The 16,429-nt window shown below is 45.9% G+C and overlaps 1 long non-coding RNA gene across 9 annotated transcripts; it reads right to left on the bottom strand.

Moving 5' to 3' along the window:
* Positions 1 to 9,708: 9,708 nt before the first annotated feature.
* On the bottom strand, positions 9,709 to 14,804 carry LOC123123568 (uncharacterized). Of its 9 annotated transcripts, none has more exons than XR_006460686.1 (5): positions 14,309 to 14,804; positions 14,155 to 14,230; positions 12,849 to 13,018; positions 10,246 to 12,773; positions 9,709 to 10,139 (listed from the first exon to the last, which is right to left on the bottom strand). It is a non-coding gene; the product is annotated as an uncharacterized lncRNA (long non-coding RNA). The 9 variants fall into 9 exon arrangements; XR_006460678.1 differs by having other exon boundaries at positions 9,710 to 10,063; XR_006460692.1 differs by lacking the exon at positions 9,709 to 10,139 and having other exon boundaries at positions 10,243 to 12,773; positions 14,296 to 14,364; positions 14,465 to 14,802.
* Positions 14,805 to 16,429: the final 1,625 nt, after the last annotated feature.

Below are 16,429 nucleotides of genomic sequence, written 5' to 3'. Positions count from 1 at the left end.
CGCCACTCCCGCTCTCCCCTCCGTGCCAGTTGGCCCCTCTAGTGGCCGCGCCTCCACGCATGTACATGCCGCCTCACGCTGCGGCCTCCGCCCCTCAATCGGGCTCCGCGGCCGGGGCCGGTCCCAACCGTGGCCGCCAAGGGGCGGGCCGTAAGAAGAAGCGTCGCCAAGTCCGGCCCCCGACTACCCTGGCCGTCGCGGCCGCGGGCTCTGCCGCGGCGTCGGGTCCCGTCTCTGACCTCCCCTCGCCTCCTTGCTTCAACTGTGGGGAGGTCGACCATGGCCAAGTCAACTGCCCCAACCCGCCCTGCTACTACATCTGCAAGGATCCGGGTCACCCCGCTCTGCTCTGCCCCGACAGGCCCTTGACCGATGAGCTCCGGATGTATGGGCATGAGATTGAGGGGTTGGGCTTCTTCCATATTGAGCTCCCCGACCTCGCCCCCCCCCCCCCGACTCCCTCCCTCCAGGCCATCGTGACGGTGGTCGACGGTGTGGCTTCGCTCGAGATGATCAAGGCCGAGCTCAACCACCTGTACCGCCGCCAGTAGGACTGGCAGGTCACCCCGACTTCTGGGACGGTGTTCTCCGTGATCTTCCCTGACGCTCTCAGCCACGGATACGTGACTCGTAGTGATCAGATCACTCTCGCCCTCAACAAGATCGTCGTCGACATCTCCCAGCCGATTCTCGACCCCAAAGCGGTGGCGGTGCTGGACACGGCCTGGATCCTCATCGCCGGCCTCCCCGACATTGTGAGGTCCGAGCGTGTCATTCACCAGATGTCTTAGATCCTTGGCAAGGTGGTCGTCGTGGACGAGCTCTCCCTTCGTAAGGAGGAGGAGGTTCGGGTCAAGGTCAAGTGCGTGGACTCCTCCCGTCTTCATGCCACCGTCCGGGTCTTCTTCAATGACCAGGGCTTCGACTTGCGCATCGCCCCTGAGCCCCCTAACCATGTGGGCCGCCCTCGCTTCTCTGACGACGGTCCTCCTAGGGGTGGCGCTGGTGGGGACTACCGTGGACTCCACCACCGCCGCGCCGCCCGCTCGGATGACGAGGAGGCCTCGGAGGACAGCCACTCCAGGCCCCCCTCTCCTGACCCTCTCGCCCCGTCCATGGGTCAGGGGGGCCGGCAGGTCAGGCTCGGCTCCTCGACTCCAGGGGCGCCGGTGGATTCTCCAGTCGGTCTCTCGGGCGAGAGCGACACGTCTAGTGTCGGCTTGCTGGTCATTCCCGCCTCCTCCCCGTGTTCCCTGGCCGCCTCTCCGCAGGCGCTCGCTGCCACCGTGCCAGCATCTCCACCTCCTCTGCCGGTCTCTCCGACCCCCTCCCGCCCATCCCGGCCTTCGCGGGACCCGTGGCCGTGGCGGACCTGGCTCCGGCCCTGGCCCCGTCGGGGGTCTCGCCTGTGCCCCCTCCATCCGCCCTGGCCGTGGATCCCATTCGGGCGGTGTGCTCGGCCTCGCCTGAGCCGGCCGCCCCCCGCCCCCTGCGCCTCCCGCTGCGACTGCTTCCCTGACCGCTGCTCCACCCGCTCCGCTGCTCCTGGGTCGCTCCACTCTTGAGTCCCGACCGATCGACCGGTTGGCCATGGAGGCGTGCGGGGAGGCGCGGGTGACCCCTCCGGTGGTTGCTCCTCCTCCTCCTCCGCGCTCCGCAGCCTACTCTCAGTGTGGCCGGTCGACCTCCTCCCGGTTGACGGCCTCCCGCCGTAGTGCTCGGCTCGACGTGGCCCGCCCGGATGGCAGCCCCGCTCTACCCATCCCTGCGCGGGCTGAGCTCCGGCTGTTGCCCGGAATCTGGAGCCAGGTACCCCTGTCGTCCCCTCCTCTGCAGCTACTTGCTCCTTTTCTACGCTCGAGTCAGGTCCGCTTGGTCACCTAGTGAAGGTTGCTACGGATTCCACGATCATCTTCAAGGGGGAGGTTGCTCCCCCCTTAGTTCAGATCGAGGCTATTCGGGCCCGTGAGATTCTTGATGGTATACTTGCGGAGGCCACGTGGCTATACTCACCCCTCCCACCCCTTCGGCCCATTCGGAGGACGCCACCCTGGCCCAGCCGTGGCTTGTCGGTGGCCTTCTTCCGCTTGCTGCTGCCGACCTCCATAGCTGCACGCGTTCTCGTACCGCCGCCCTCCGCGCTCAAAGCGCGTCCCGCGTCCTGGGGTCGAGCAGCCCCCCAATGGCTCCTTAATGCGTGCCTTCTTCTAGAACATCCGCGGCTTCGGCCATGATGGCCGTCGCTGCCAACTCATTGAATACATTCGTGATGAACACATTGACATTGTCGCCATCCAAGAAACTATGCGCTTGGAATTCTCTCTCCTAGAGCTCGATCGTCTGAGCTCCCATCTCTTTGCTTGGCATTGGCTCCCTTCTAGTGGGAGCATCGGCCACTCGGGTGGCATCCTTTTAGGTGTGAAGGATGCCACCTTTGAGGTGGGGAGCATGGATCGAGGCCAGTTCTTTGTTAGCATGGAACTCTTCGAGTGGGCGCTTAACTTCAAGTGGGAGGTCATCATCGTCTATGACCCTGCTGACCACAGTAGGTCAGCCTCCTTCCTTGAGGAGCTCTACCGGAAGGTCTCGGCGGCCTCGCTTCCGGTGGTTGGCGGTGATTTTAACCTCCTCCGGTTCGTGGAGGACAAGAGCAACTCGAATGTTAACTTTGCACGGATGCAGATGTTTAATGACTGCATTATTGACCTCGGTCTCCGCGAGATAGATATGATTGGTGCCAGATTTACCTGGACCAATTGCCAGGCCTCCCCGACCCAGTCCGTCCTGGACAGGGTCCTAGTTTCCGTAGAATGGGACCTCCGCTGCTCCCTTGCTTCGCTCCGTGCCATCACCCGGATTGGCTTCGATCACGGCCCCCTCCTCCTGTCCTTCGCCGAGGAGCGGCCACCGATCCCCCTCGGTTCTGGTTTGAGACTTTCTGGCTGTCCCAAACTGGGTTCGTGGAGGTGGTCGCTGCTCGCTGGGTGGAGGCTCGGGCCCACCCCCATCCTCGCCCCCCTTGGCCATTGACTTGTGGCACTTCTGTGCCAAGCGGGGCCGGTAGTTCATGGAGGGATGGGGTGCCAACCTGGGCGTGACCTTCGCGAGTGCAAGTAGGCCCTCCTAACTAGCATCCAGGCATTAGACCTGCGTGCCGACGCGACCGGCCTCTCTCTTGATGAGTGGTTGTCGCGGTACGACTTGGAAGACCAACTCTCCGTCATCTACTCCGATGAGGAGGCTTATTGGCGCCTTCGTGGCGCACATAAATGGGTATTGAAGGGCGATGCGACCACGGCATAATTTCAAGTCATTGCAAATGGTCGTCGTAGATGCAACACCATCCCTCTCCTCTGGGATGGTCCGACTCTCCTTCAGTCCCCCCGTGACATCCGGGCCCATGTTGATGGGTTTTATAGAACCCTGTTCTCCGCTGCTCCTAGGAGCGGCCTCTCTTGGCTCTAGATTGTTGGACCGGCGCCCAGCTAGTCTCCGACGCTGAGGTTTGGGCCGCCATTAAAGGCATGAACCCTACCTCGGCGGCGGGGCCTGATGGCCTTCCGGTTAAATTCTTCCAGACCTTCTGGAATGTGATTAAACCTAAGATCATGGCCATATTCGACGAGTTCAACGTTGGGTCCATCGACCTCGGACGCCTCAACTATAGGATCATCTCGCTCATCCCCAAGGTCCCTGGGGCTTCCGACATTCGCCAGTTCCGCCCGATCACGGTCATCAACGTGATTTTTCAGATTTTGGCGAAAGGGTTCACCAATAGGGTGACCCTGCTCAGTGACCGCATTACCCACCCAACCAGTCCACATTTATCCAAGGCCGGTATATCCTGGATGGGGTGCTAGTTCTTCACGAAGTCCTTCATGAGGTTCACTCTATGCACCTCAAGGCGGTGTTCCTGAAGATCGATTTTCATAAAGCCTACGACATTGTTAGTTGGCCCTTCCTTCGGGAAGTCCTGCTCCGAAAAGGTATTGACGACCGTTGGATCTCCAGAGTGATGCAGATGGTTTCCTGCGGTCGCACTGCTGTGAACATCAATGGTGAGATCGGTCCTTACTTCCCCACCTCCTGTGGGGTTAGGCAAGGCGACTCCTTCTCCCTATTCTTGTTCAATATGGTGGTGGATGCGCTTGTCGCCATTCTGGACAAGGCAAGGCCGTGGGGCATATTCGTGGGATCACCCCCCATGTGCCCGGCGGATCCGGGATCTCCCTCCTCCAGTATGCCGACGACACCATCATCATGGTCGAAGGCTCTGATGCGGACATCTCTAACCTTAAGTTCCTCCTCCTCTGCTTACAACAAATGTCTGGCCTCAAGATCAACTTCGACAAGAGTGATGTGATGGTGATGGGATTCTCTCCTGCAGAATCCCTGAACATTACCAACCGGCTCAACTGTTGCCTGGGCTCCTTCCCCAAAACCTGCCTGGGAACGCCCATTAGTGACACTCTACTCATAGTCGCTGACCTTCGTCCGACTGTTGCCAAGTTACATACCTGCATCGAGCCTTGGCAGGGTAGTTGGTTGTCTAAGGCGGCTCGGACGATCCTCATCAACCCTCCCTCTCCAGCCTCCTCTTGTTCCTCATGGGCTTTTACAGCCTGCACGAGACGCTCCACCATGAAATCGCCAAGGTCCAGTCCCGCTTCTACTGGGCTGGCGATAATAATAATCAGAAGCACCATATGGTCAGCTGGCCTGACATTTGCAAACCTCGGGAACAAGGTGGCCTCGGTATCATGTGCTCTAAATGCATGAATATTGCTCTGCTATCCTGCTGGCTTTGGCGCATCTCGCATGGTCACGGTGGACTCTGGTTAGACATCATCCGGAATAAATACCTGTGTGGTCAACCCCTTGCCTTCTGCCAGCGCACTTGCGGCTCCCAATTCTGGCAGTCGGTTGTCCAACTTCTCCCAGTCCTCCGCATCGGGACCTCCATCTCGGTTGGATCTGGGGCTGCTACGCTGCTCTGGTTTGACCGGTGGGCCGGCGACTCCCCCTTCGTGGCTCGCTTCCCCAACCTCTTCTCCATTGCTGTTGCCCCCCTGATCTCAGTTGTGAGGGCCCTTATTGACTTAGGGCGCCTCGCGTTTCGTAGGCCGAATACCGCCGCCTGGCAGGAATTGCTTGATTGTGTCGCTCTCCATGAGCCGATGGTGGACGCTGGCCCAGATCAAGTGAGATGGCGCCTTGAGCCTTCGGGCCAATTCTCCACCAAGTCCTTATACCAGGCCATCGCCCCTCCTCCGCACCCCCCCCCCCACTTACGGCGGTGTGGTCCATTCGCCTTCCACTGAAGATTCAGATCTTCATGTGGCAGTGGATTCGCGGTCGAACCCCGTCTGGGGTCGAGGTCCTCAAACGCAATGTTCCGGGCTCTGGCTTATGCCCTCTTTATGATGTCCCTGAAGACTCGAATCACATCTTCTTCTCCTGTGTGTCATCTCAATTTGTCTGGAGCTGCTTTAGGGAGGTGGTGGGTGGGAATTGGTGCCATACCAACTTTCCCGACCTATTCACAGAACTCCAGAACTCCCCCTTGTTCTCGCGCCACATTAGGTGGCTTGAGATTGGGGCGATCGCTTGGACCCTTTGGACGATTCGCAACAAGCTTGTTATTCAGCGCACTCCTCTTCGGCGGGCTACTGACGCTCTTTTCAAACTGTCTTGTTACTTGCAGCTTTGGCGGCCGCTTAGCCGCCCTCAGGATCGGGACGCCATCTCGGCCTTCATAGCCGACCTTCGCTCGATGGCCGTCCGTCTGTCACCGCTGCCGCCGCCACCACCGGAGCCCGACTAATCGTTTCCTGCGCTCCGGAGCGCTCCGGCGCCCGCTTTTTTCCCTTTTTTCTGGGCTTGTTGAGATGTGCCCTCAGCAGAACCTTATGTACTTCCTGTTGTGTGACTTGGGTGTGTGTGTGTGAACTAGTCCATGTGTGTGCGCTCTCTGGCGGTTTGCTTTATTTATAAAGCAGGGTGAAAGTCTTTTTCGGTAAAGCACATACATAAAAAATGTGTAGCGGAGTAAAATTCTGCTATCTATTGGTGGGCATGGCCTTATTTATGAAGCATAAAAAGCGTAAGACGGCAAGTGAGGTATATGTGCTCAAATTGACTGATTAACATATGACTGATTAACACTTTTTGTAAAGTATTTGATGCAATTAACAATCAACATTGACTGATTAACATATGCAAGTGAGGTATATGTGCTCAAATCAAGGGTAAGACGGCAAGTGAGGTATATGTGCTCAAATTGTTGCATCAAATCCTTAACAAGTGTCAATTTGATGATTAACGTATCTTAAGCGTAAGACGGCAAGTGAGGTATATGTGCTCAAATTTGATGCAATTAACAATTAACATTGCCTTGAGTTAGTAAAGTATTTTTTTTGGTGATAGCAACTATCAGGGGATTATGTAGTCAAGATCGAATCCAGCCTACCCCAATACCCTTCCTCTCCAACCTTCGATTCCCATCAGCCTCACCTAGCACGCTGGAGCAATCAGCAAATCAGTCGGTCAGCGGGGAGATAGTTAATCTAGGAGCATATTGTATACATACACAATTTGAGCTACATTGACCGTTTCCGATGAGGCTATCAGGTGTGCCACTAATTTCCTCACGAATCCTTTAATGAAGACCCATTCGGCTGATGTCTAAGGTACAATGATAAAATTCTTGCAGTAGGGCTATGTTCCCTAAATCAACAAGTCAGATACCAGACACCCAGTTCGCTTTCATGTTTTACTGGGGATTTAGAGATGTTTTCCACGTTACCTTAACTAATACTGACATTCCTTATGCTTACTAGGTAAAAGTATGACTTCATTTATATGCTACCCAGCATATATAGATTTGAATGTGCGTGAACTTTGCTCAAATGCACTTTGCACAAGAAACTTCCAGAGAAAGGTTTTCTGTGAACTTATATTCATAGTGGCACCGATATATGGCACACCTACGTGGTGCATATGGTAATATAATATGTCTACATTTTTGTGTAATTTTAAAACCACCAGTTGACAGTACGTTCTAAATATCAATACCAATGAAAATGCATATGCTGCTGAAGATTCAACGCAAGAGCATGCACTCATGTAGGTATGGCACGTACTAATTTATCTCTAGAATTAGTTCACTCTTGCTGTTAGAGGCAAATCTTTGTAAATAAATCAATGTTCTTCGGGACAGGTGAGAAATAATGTGTTCTTTTCAGAAGAATACAGATGAAATCATGCCACTTTAATATTTACTAGCACATATGCCCGTGCGTTGCAACGGGAGATAAAACAGTATACATTTAAAGCCAGTGAGAATTATATGTGCAAGCAAAACCCTATGTGCACATGAAAAAGAATATTTAGCTTCTCGGTTTTGCCGCATGTGAAGTAATCGTACGCCACAGAAGGCCCACGAGTTACTCAATCTACTCTTCCTTTCAGTTCTTTCAATCAAGGGAATTTTAAGGTAAGAAGTTTCTGAATATTCTTGGAAACATGATCAATTTTTAAAATCCTGAACATTTTTTTGAAAATTATGTACACCTTCAAAATAACATGAACAAAATAAGAAAGGGAATATCTTTTATAATTCACAAACATTTCCTGAAAACACCAGCTTTATTTTATAAAAACATGAACAGTATTCGAATTTGTGATTTTTTTTAAAAACGGGAATATATGTTGAAAATTCATAAGATTTTTAGAAAATGTGTATCTTTTATACACGAACATTATTTTTAGAAAATATGTATCTTTTATACACGAATATTTTTCAATTTTGACGCATGTTTTGAAATGACATTTTTATTTTAGAGATCTCGAACATTTTTGTAAAACAATATTTTTTTAAAAAAATGGGCAACTTTTTGCAAGTTCCGAATATTTTTCAAAATAGCAAAAAAAAATTGGTATTCCGAACATTTTCCAAAATTTGTTTCTTTAGTTCTAAACGATTTTTCAGAATTTTAAATTTATGAATTAAATTCTAAAATAAAAAAACTTGGAAGTGTAAAAAGAGAGAGGGAAAGGAGAATAAAAATAGAAGTAAAACACGGGAAAAGAGTAATTGGCTAACCCATTAGTGCTTGTCCTGTGCGAAAATCTGACTATTTGTCGACCTGTGCGGAAAATAGAGTTTACCAAGCTGCGTTGGCACAAAAATAAGTAGGCTGGCTTACGTACACCTTTTCCTAAAAAAAACTTTGTCAAGCAGATAAACGCATAAGAATTTAGTACACCTTTTCCTCAAAAAAAAAATTGGTACACCTCGGCTAAAAAAAAATTATTTTTGGCGGTGAACAGATGAACATTATTGGAATTTTTGATTTTTTCTTAAAAATCGGGAACATGTGTTGAAAATTCATAAGAATTTAAGAAAATGTGTATCTTTTATGCATGAACATCATTTTTAGTTTTTAAAATTTCATTAAAACATGAATAGTTTTCAGCTTCGGAGCATTTTCTGAAATGCAATTTTTTTAGAAATCTCGGTAAAATTTAAAAACCATTGTTTTTCCTTAAAAATGGTCTAATTTTTGCAAGTTCGAGTATTTTTCGGAATAGCAACAGAATTCTGAAATTATGAATATTTTCCAAATTTTGTTTTTTAGTTCTGTTTTTTTTGGAACTTTTTATTTATGATAAAATTTATAAAATAGAAATAAATTTGGAAGGGAAAAAGTGATACGGAAAGGAGAATAAAATATATGTAAAACGTAGGAAAAATAGAAAAATGGGCCAGCCCATTACCGATTTTCCTGTGCGAGCGTCCGACTATGTATCGGCTGCTGCCGAAAATAGAATTTTCCAGCTACGTGGGCAGAAAAATAAGTGGGATGGCTTCGCTGGGCCGCAGTGCGTGGCCCAGGTATGAAAATTATTTTTCTAGCAGACAAACACATAACAATTTAATACCACCTCGGGTAGAAAAAAGGTATATTCAGCGGTGAACGGATGAAAAAAATTGGTGAAACGCACCTTGCTTTATTAGTAGGTACAGATTGTCTGCAAATGCACATACCCTATATGTGATTTCAGAATGATTATTCTATTTTTCTTATGAGACCTGGGTAACTATATAAAGGTTTCTTGGATGATGGAACATTGTTATACCCCCCCCCCACCCCACCCCACTACAATAACATTGGTCAACGTGGAAACTAAAACTAGAATATTGAAACTTTAGTTGCTCTTCTTTGTAGTTCGCTTGAATAGGAGGTTTCGTCGATCAGTGCACACACACCAAGTGTAGCACATAGTGCATCAATGTTAGCAGTTGTTTCTTATTTACGAAAACTAGTGGACCCGTTGCGCCAAATGGCGCAGAGGCACGTTAAATTCATGTGCAAGATGAAATAAATACACATGGTTTAATCCTTTTTTTTGCGGGGATGGTTTAATCCCCTTTAATAAGAAACATGATGAATTGTTGTCTATAATGAGATGTATATACACATTTTAATCTAATAGCACGAAATATTTGCTGCCATGTTCGTAGAGACCCATTTAAAATCATGTTCACATTGAAAAACATTTGCATTTTTTAGTGACTTCGTGTTTGAGCAAAAAAAATACATAGGCTTTTGTTTAAAAGTATATGTACCTTTAAAATCATTAGCGCTTTCCAAATATTTTCATTAGTTAGGAGCATTAGATGACCCATTGCGCCAAATAGCACAGAGAGACCCAGTGACACCATGTGTGCTTTGTAAAAATTCCATGTATTAGGAGGTTTAGCTGTGGTCAAGCAGTGTACACTGCTCTAAACTCCAGTTTCAGAATAATTCTTTTTTCAAACCATGCAATAGGATTGCATATATTACAGGGGAGTATTTACACAAACGGGCACGATCAAACAACCCAAGCTCACGTGAGCCTAGTGCTAGTATCAGGATCAATGACCCTCTGGACCGTCGTGAAGACACTATCAAACTCAAAGCCCGCTGTCTTTGTCCCTCCATATATGCTCCAAATGACCAGAGATAAAAGCGATCATAGTTTTCTTTCGCCCACCCTGCGTTCCTGAACCATCATCCTGCCACCACACAGGAGCAGGATCGATTGGAGTGACCTTGTTTCAGAATCATTATGAAAATAAAAATTCCTAAAATCTGACCAACATTAAATGCATGAACATCAGACTCAATTTATGGCCAAGTATAGATCTTAATCTTATAAAACCCAAAAAGAACAACATTAAAAGGGGACATTGCATACATGATGAAATAGAAGTGTCCACCAGTTCAGCGGTGCTATTCTCACAAGCCTCGGCCGATTTTGAAAAGGTAAAATTTCATCAAACATGGGAAACTCATCAACCATCCAAATATTCCTGGAATCTGATACATGAAGAACAACATATGAATGGCTATCATACTCATATACAACATGAAGCTATTTTTTTTATTGAGAAACCATGCCATAATTGCATCCCACGAAGGACATCGGACCAATCACTACTTGCTACAGTTTATTGCCGACAAAACTGGAGCTTCTCATGGACATGAGACCAACAAATGCATTTTGGTTTGGTAAAGCAAATGCTCGTCATAGCACAAGATCCCTTCCAGCCTCATGCTTCAGCCTAACACACCTATTGTACGCACATCAAGTACCTCATGAGCACAAAATAGAAATGAATATATATGTCAGCAAGTCCATAAATTAACCAAACACAGGGATCTTAACCATATTGTTTTACATGCATCAAGATGTAATATGTGGTGACCTTGGTGCCACAACCACGGAGGCAGGGCCAGTCGGCTGCCAAAATTTGATACTACGGCGTGAAGCTGCAAAGCTGAGATGTAACGACACATTTCTGGATCTAATTAGCGTGTCTATTTATTGGAAAAATAATAATAACTTATTCAGACATTCACATACATCATCAAACCCCGGAGAGCCTACAAGTGCAGATTAAGATGCATTCAGAAGTAAACCAATAAATGTATGTCTACACAGGAATTGATGAAATATCTTGTAACAAAAGTAGATCAAAACTACAGCCAATAAAGATAAAGACAGTAACACACTCTTGTTATTCACATTTATCGAAAATAATGTTTCCAGAAGGAAACATAAGCTGCAAAGTTTTTATATTTATTGTCTCAATATGGTCAGTAAACTAACTAATAAAAGAAATAAAGCATGAATGCCAACTGAACATGTGTAAACTTCATTAATTTATAAGCTAAATGCGTGAAACACAATCGCAGTTAACTTACGAACTAAACATTGCAACCACAACAGATTGCCCCACAAACATGATATCCTAACCGAGTCCTACAACACATTGGACAATGAGCACAATATGTGATTGTGATTTATGAATGTTGTATGCAGTGTACTTCCTAGGCTACTCTAAAAAATGGACATACGTATGTCTGGATGGTACAGATAAATCTCTATCTGTGTCATCTTCTATATTACTACCCAGAAAAATGAAGAGCATGTCAGCTAGACGTCTTTGCTTCAAGAAAACTTTCAGTCCTGGGAAGGAAATGGTCAAGCAGTTGCAGTTGAGGTAACATTCTTGCACTTCAATACAAAGGCAATAATTTGGCAGCAATTAAAGAAAAATAGAAATATCAAAGTGCATTACGCCTCAGTCCTCATGCATGATTATTTGTGCATCAAGCAGTTACATAGAAGCGTGAATGAAGCTGGTGGCCTTCTAGATACGATAAATGGGAGCACAAACAATGTGTCCAGTCCACACATCATGGGGATCAAGATGGTCCTACTATTATTCCTATAAACAGAAACATCTTAGAAAATTCAACCATTGATAATAACATACCTAAGTTCAGAAATTAACTTCTAGCTTTGCACTAATTTGTAAGAGCACAAGCAAAAAAACATTGGTGCGTGGAGGGAATGAGGAAGAAGATGGTACTTGCAGAGAACATCCATGGCCACAACGTCATCTCATGGCCATGGCAAATGGAATCAACTTTTAGTTTTCAAAAAGAAAACTGCTAACAATACTTGCTGACGGCACCATTGTATGGTGACCACACCGCACTTTTACCAACGGTAGCAGAAATAGTGAGCAGATGAAAAGAGGGAACGACTTGCTAATTTTACCAATGGACACCAGCATCTTATTAAGTTAATAATCTTCGGAAATGTAAAACTATTTTGTGAAAGAAAAATAAGCATGTGATGAAGGGAAACCTATTACCAAATGGAAGAAAACAGATAAGGGTATTTGTTTCTATACCGTTTGCATGCGTCAACAGACGTTCATTAGATAAACTGAGAACACTAATTGCTCCTCTACCCACAGCAGAACCTAATAAACCGGAGCTAAAAATCAATATGGTAGAACCTAACATTAGCTCTTGAGTTATCAAGTATAGATAAAATAAAACCATAAGAGTGGCCAAGTAAATAAGCTCCATGTACTACCCATGACACAGAATGGAAACCACCGTATACATTTTCCGTGCATCAACATATATCTGTTAAAAAACAGAGAATTGTTTCTATGCTTCCACATATATACGCTAGAGCTTTTTCGAGAATTACCTTTCTGAAGAGCCTTCTTTAGAGGACGGCCACTTGTCAAACTTTACAATCGATTTGGACCAATTCATTAAATTGAAAAAGAATCTTCTTCATCACTGCACTCTAATTCAAAACTGAAGGGAATATCTTTTGCATATTATCAACTGGGGTGAAGTATGCCTTGGGAAGCAGGCTGGAGCAATCCCAGATCCAAGACTTGGCATTGAGAATATCTGCACAAACGATGTCACAGTCAGTGTGAGTGTCATAATGAAGTGCTAGAATGGATAAATTGTTCAGGTTCAAACTTTTGACGCATGGGGTATCGATGTGGTCGTGGTTGAAGATGACAGTGGCAGCAGTATCAAGCTCCCGTCGCTAAAGTAACTGCCGAGGTCCTCGTACTCCCAGGTCCCATCCCTGAACTTGTTCTCCAGGTATAGCTTGTAGTGCCTCGCATCCAGAACTTGCATCTTCCCTGTACCACAGGTTGTTCCAATCCAAACCAAATTCAGAAACAAGCATCAGGATGGCAGGACCAAGAACAACCTCTAGCCTAGCATCATCATAATCCAAACCAAATTCAGAAACAAAAATAAATAGAAAATGTTGAAAAAGACAGCCTTAATATTACGGTTGTCTAGTGAAATCATACACAATAATTCGAAGGTTATTGTAATATACTCTACTCATGTATTCTTGCAAAACTTGTAAATCCTTATAACATGAGACAATAAATGTATCCAGAAGCCCTCCACATGCACAATCAACTGCAACAGACCAGGACTCGCTAGCAAGTTGCTGCATGACAAAAAGCATTATGAAGATTTGGAAGAAGTAACGCAGCCACAACTTACATTATAGAAACGACAATACTATATGAAAGAACCGGCTATAGTTTATAGCATTCCTTTGCAATATAATGTAAATTCAGTAGCCAAACTTCGACAAGGACTAAATTCATAATTATAAAAATCTTAGTGGCATCATCCCTGATAAGACCGTGTAAAGCTTAAATTCCCATTTCTAATTTTATGGGATAGCACAAGACAACAAATCTATTTTGCATTTTAATTGATGCAATGAGAAGAAATATGAAAAAAGTTAATCCAATGAACTGCAATCAACAACAAAAGGATTGAGAAAATTGATTAAATTTCTGAAGGGATAAATAAATTGAGTGGGTCAAGAACTCAGGGCGCAAAGACCAGTCGACATTGAGGTTGTTAGAGAGAAGTACGTACTGTAATAGGTTTATTGTGTTCCCTTTTTGTATTTTCGGATTCCTAGTTTATCTCCTGTAATTAAGACCCTAGAGATTTAGCCACAAATGATATTGCCGCATAAACTAAAATTATATGTCTCACAAAACCATGTGGTATATTGCACACATGTTCCAAAAGTGATCGTATAACTGATAACATGTTAATAAAGGTACATCAAAGCAGGCTAGGTAGATGTTGTGAACCAGAAGAAACAAATATGAGAAAATGAATGCAACCCATGTATGTGCAGACTGGAGACCCAACAACCTTGAAAAATACGAAGATTTGCATGTGCCTGGTCTGGTGAATAAAGAAATAGCTCCCAGCAAAACGCACCAATCCTGCGTACCTCAACAATGCTGCCTGAACCTCAAATTTGTAGAGTTGGCGACCTTGGCCTTCCACTCCTTGTGGCGCCCCTGCAACTGACACCCTCATCCATGAGACAAAGGGGGAGAGTGAGGGGGGTAGAGAGGAGGGAGAGGCAAACCCTAAATCGCTACCAGATCCTTGCTCCTGCTGCTCCGTCCCGCACGTGGCATGTGCCTTCCACTCCTCGCTGCGCCCAGCCGACGCCGTCACCCATGAGATAAAAAGGAGACGAGAGTGAGGGCAGGGGAAGATAGAGGACGGGGGAGGAGGGGTAAACCATGAATCACCTCGAGCTCCTTGCTCCTGCTGCTCTGGCTTGCTAGCCTCTCTCAACCGATCTCGCCTGCATCTGCTGATCCACCCACCCCTACTGCTTCCTCCCGCCGGCGCCGAACTTCCCACGACCTTCTATCCCGCTCCAGACTCGACCACCCGCCATGGGGCCTAAGAAGGAAGGGTCCTGCTGGCTGTGTTGATGAGGAGGAGGGAGGAGTGAGGGGCGCAGCGGCGGCGGCCTGGATTGGGCAAAGGGGCTAGGGTTCGTGTTCTGGCGGCTGGCGAGGGAGAGAGACGGAGGGGTGTGGTTGTGGGGACTGGGCGGCCAACAGTGGCAATAGTGGGAGGAGACGCCCGCGACAGGCCGCACGACGCGCGGCGTGCGAAGACAGGCTCGCTCGCACCCACGAACGGCTCACCCAGCCAATCGCCACACAGAACATGAGCCCACCAGTCATTGGTCCTGCGAAATTACAACGAGGTAAAATAAACAACATAGATCAAACGTCCCAGAATGATTTGAAAACCAGATTGACCAGATCCAATGGCCGAAATCGAAGGAAATCGGGGAAGCCTCATAGAGCCAAGTTGGCTAGCAACCTTATATGTTAGAATAATTAAGATGATCCAAAGGTAAAGGATGGCAAGAGATTAGTATAACTTAGCACACACGTTAAATTATATTAAGAATGACGTCTTTATAAAATAAAATGACTGTTGAAAATTCCTAATATATGATCAGGCTGGCCTTTCTTCTCTGTAAGAAACTATTTGTAGCGTAGTCTGCATCTGACTGTTGATATACTATTATGTTGCTACTTTTTCCCTCAACTTTTACAATTTACCATGCAATTTACTGCTCCATCCATGAGAATGGAGTTTTCTTAGCACTGCTCTAATTATACTCCTAGCTGTTTTACTATAGAATCTGTGGAAGTTAGATTCGTAAATGATATTTCAGAGTAATTTATTCTAATCATTATTGCTAAACTGATTAGTTTCTTTCAACCAGTGTTTAAAGGTAAAAAGGTTATGTAGATATGTTTCCCTTTACTCTGTCTTTAAACTATATATGTTCACACTGAATGCAAGGAGAAGTGTGGTCAAAGGGTGGGCATATATACAAAGCACCGAATGAGGCTATGATGAGGACTAAGGAAAACTACTGTTACTAATTTTGAAATTCCATATGCCCTGTAAGTCGCCATAATAGAGAGAATCTAGCCTAATAAGTTTTGTAGCGGATTAAATGAAAACCACATAATGATAGATCAAAAGTTAGTTGTCTTTAATTTGGTTTCATCACTGATCAAAAACCCAATCGTGATATTTTTTGAAGTTTGGATGAGTCCTACTGGGTTTGTATTGCTAGAGCTTAAGTTATGTTTGCAACATTACTTATTACTAAAGTATATATGTACTCAATTCAGGACAACTACGCAATAGTTATCCATTTCTAGGTAGATTCAAGGATTGATAAGTTTTTAAGACCTGTGTCCTCTGCTCATGTTTGGTAAGATGCGTTAAAACATATCTTGCCACACTCAACCGTGTTTTGAGGTCCGGGTGGAAACAACTTAGGTTGTGTAATTTCACACAAGTTTAGTTTTTATATTTCATTCTTGGAGAGATCTTTAGAATATTTAACAAACAATATAGAAGAAAATAAAAATAAAAAGTGATATCATTGTTTATTGAAATATCTAGCCCATGCAAGTGCACGGGGTTGACGGCTAGTTAGCATAATTATTAGAGGAATTACTAGGAAAAGGCCTAGGATTGAAATTACCTCTATACTCGTTATTACCAAAATTGTTCCTACCAATAAAATTCACATCCATAGACTCATTATTATTCTCAATCAAAGTAGACAAATGCGTATCATTAGGATCAATAGAAGCACTCTTGCTAGCAAATAATTTCATAAGTTCATCCATCTTTCCACTCAAAACATTAATTTCTTCAATCGCATGCAC

Source organism: Triticum aestivum, chromosome 1B (assembly GCF_018294505.1).
Source record: "Triticum aestivum cultivar Chinese Spring chromosome 1B, IWGSC CS RefSeq v2.1, whole genome shotgun sequence".
In the NCBI taxonomy this organism is placed as follows: domain Eukaryota; kingdom Viridiplantae; phylum Streptophyta; class Magnoliopsida; order Poales; family Poaceae; genus Triticum; species Triticum aestivum.
Note: the sequence above shows the minus strand (reverse complement) of the source record. Positions and strands in the feature narration are given on the sequence as shown.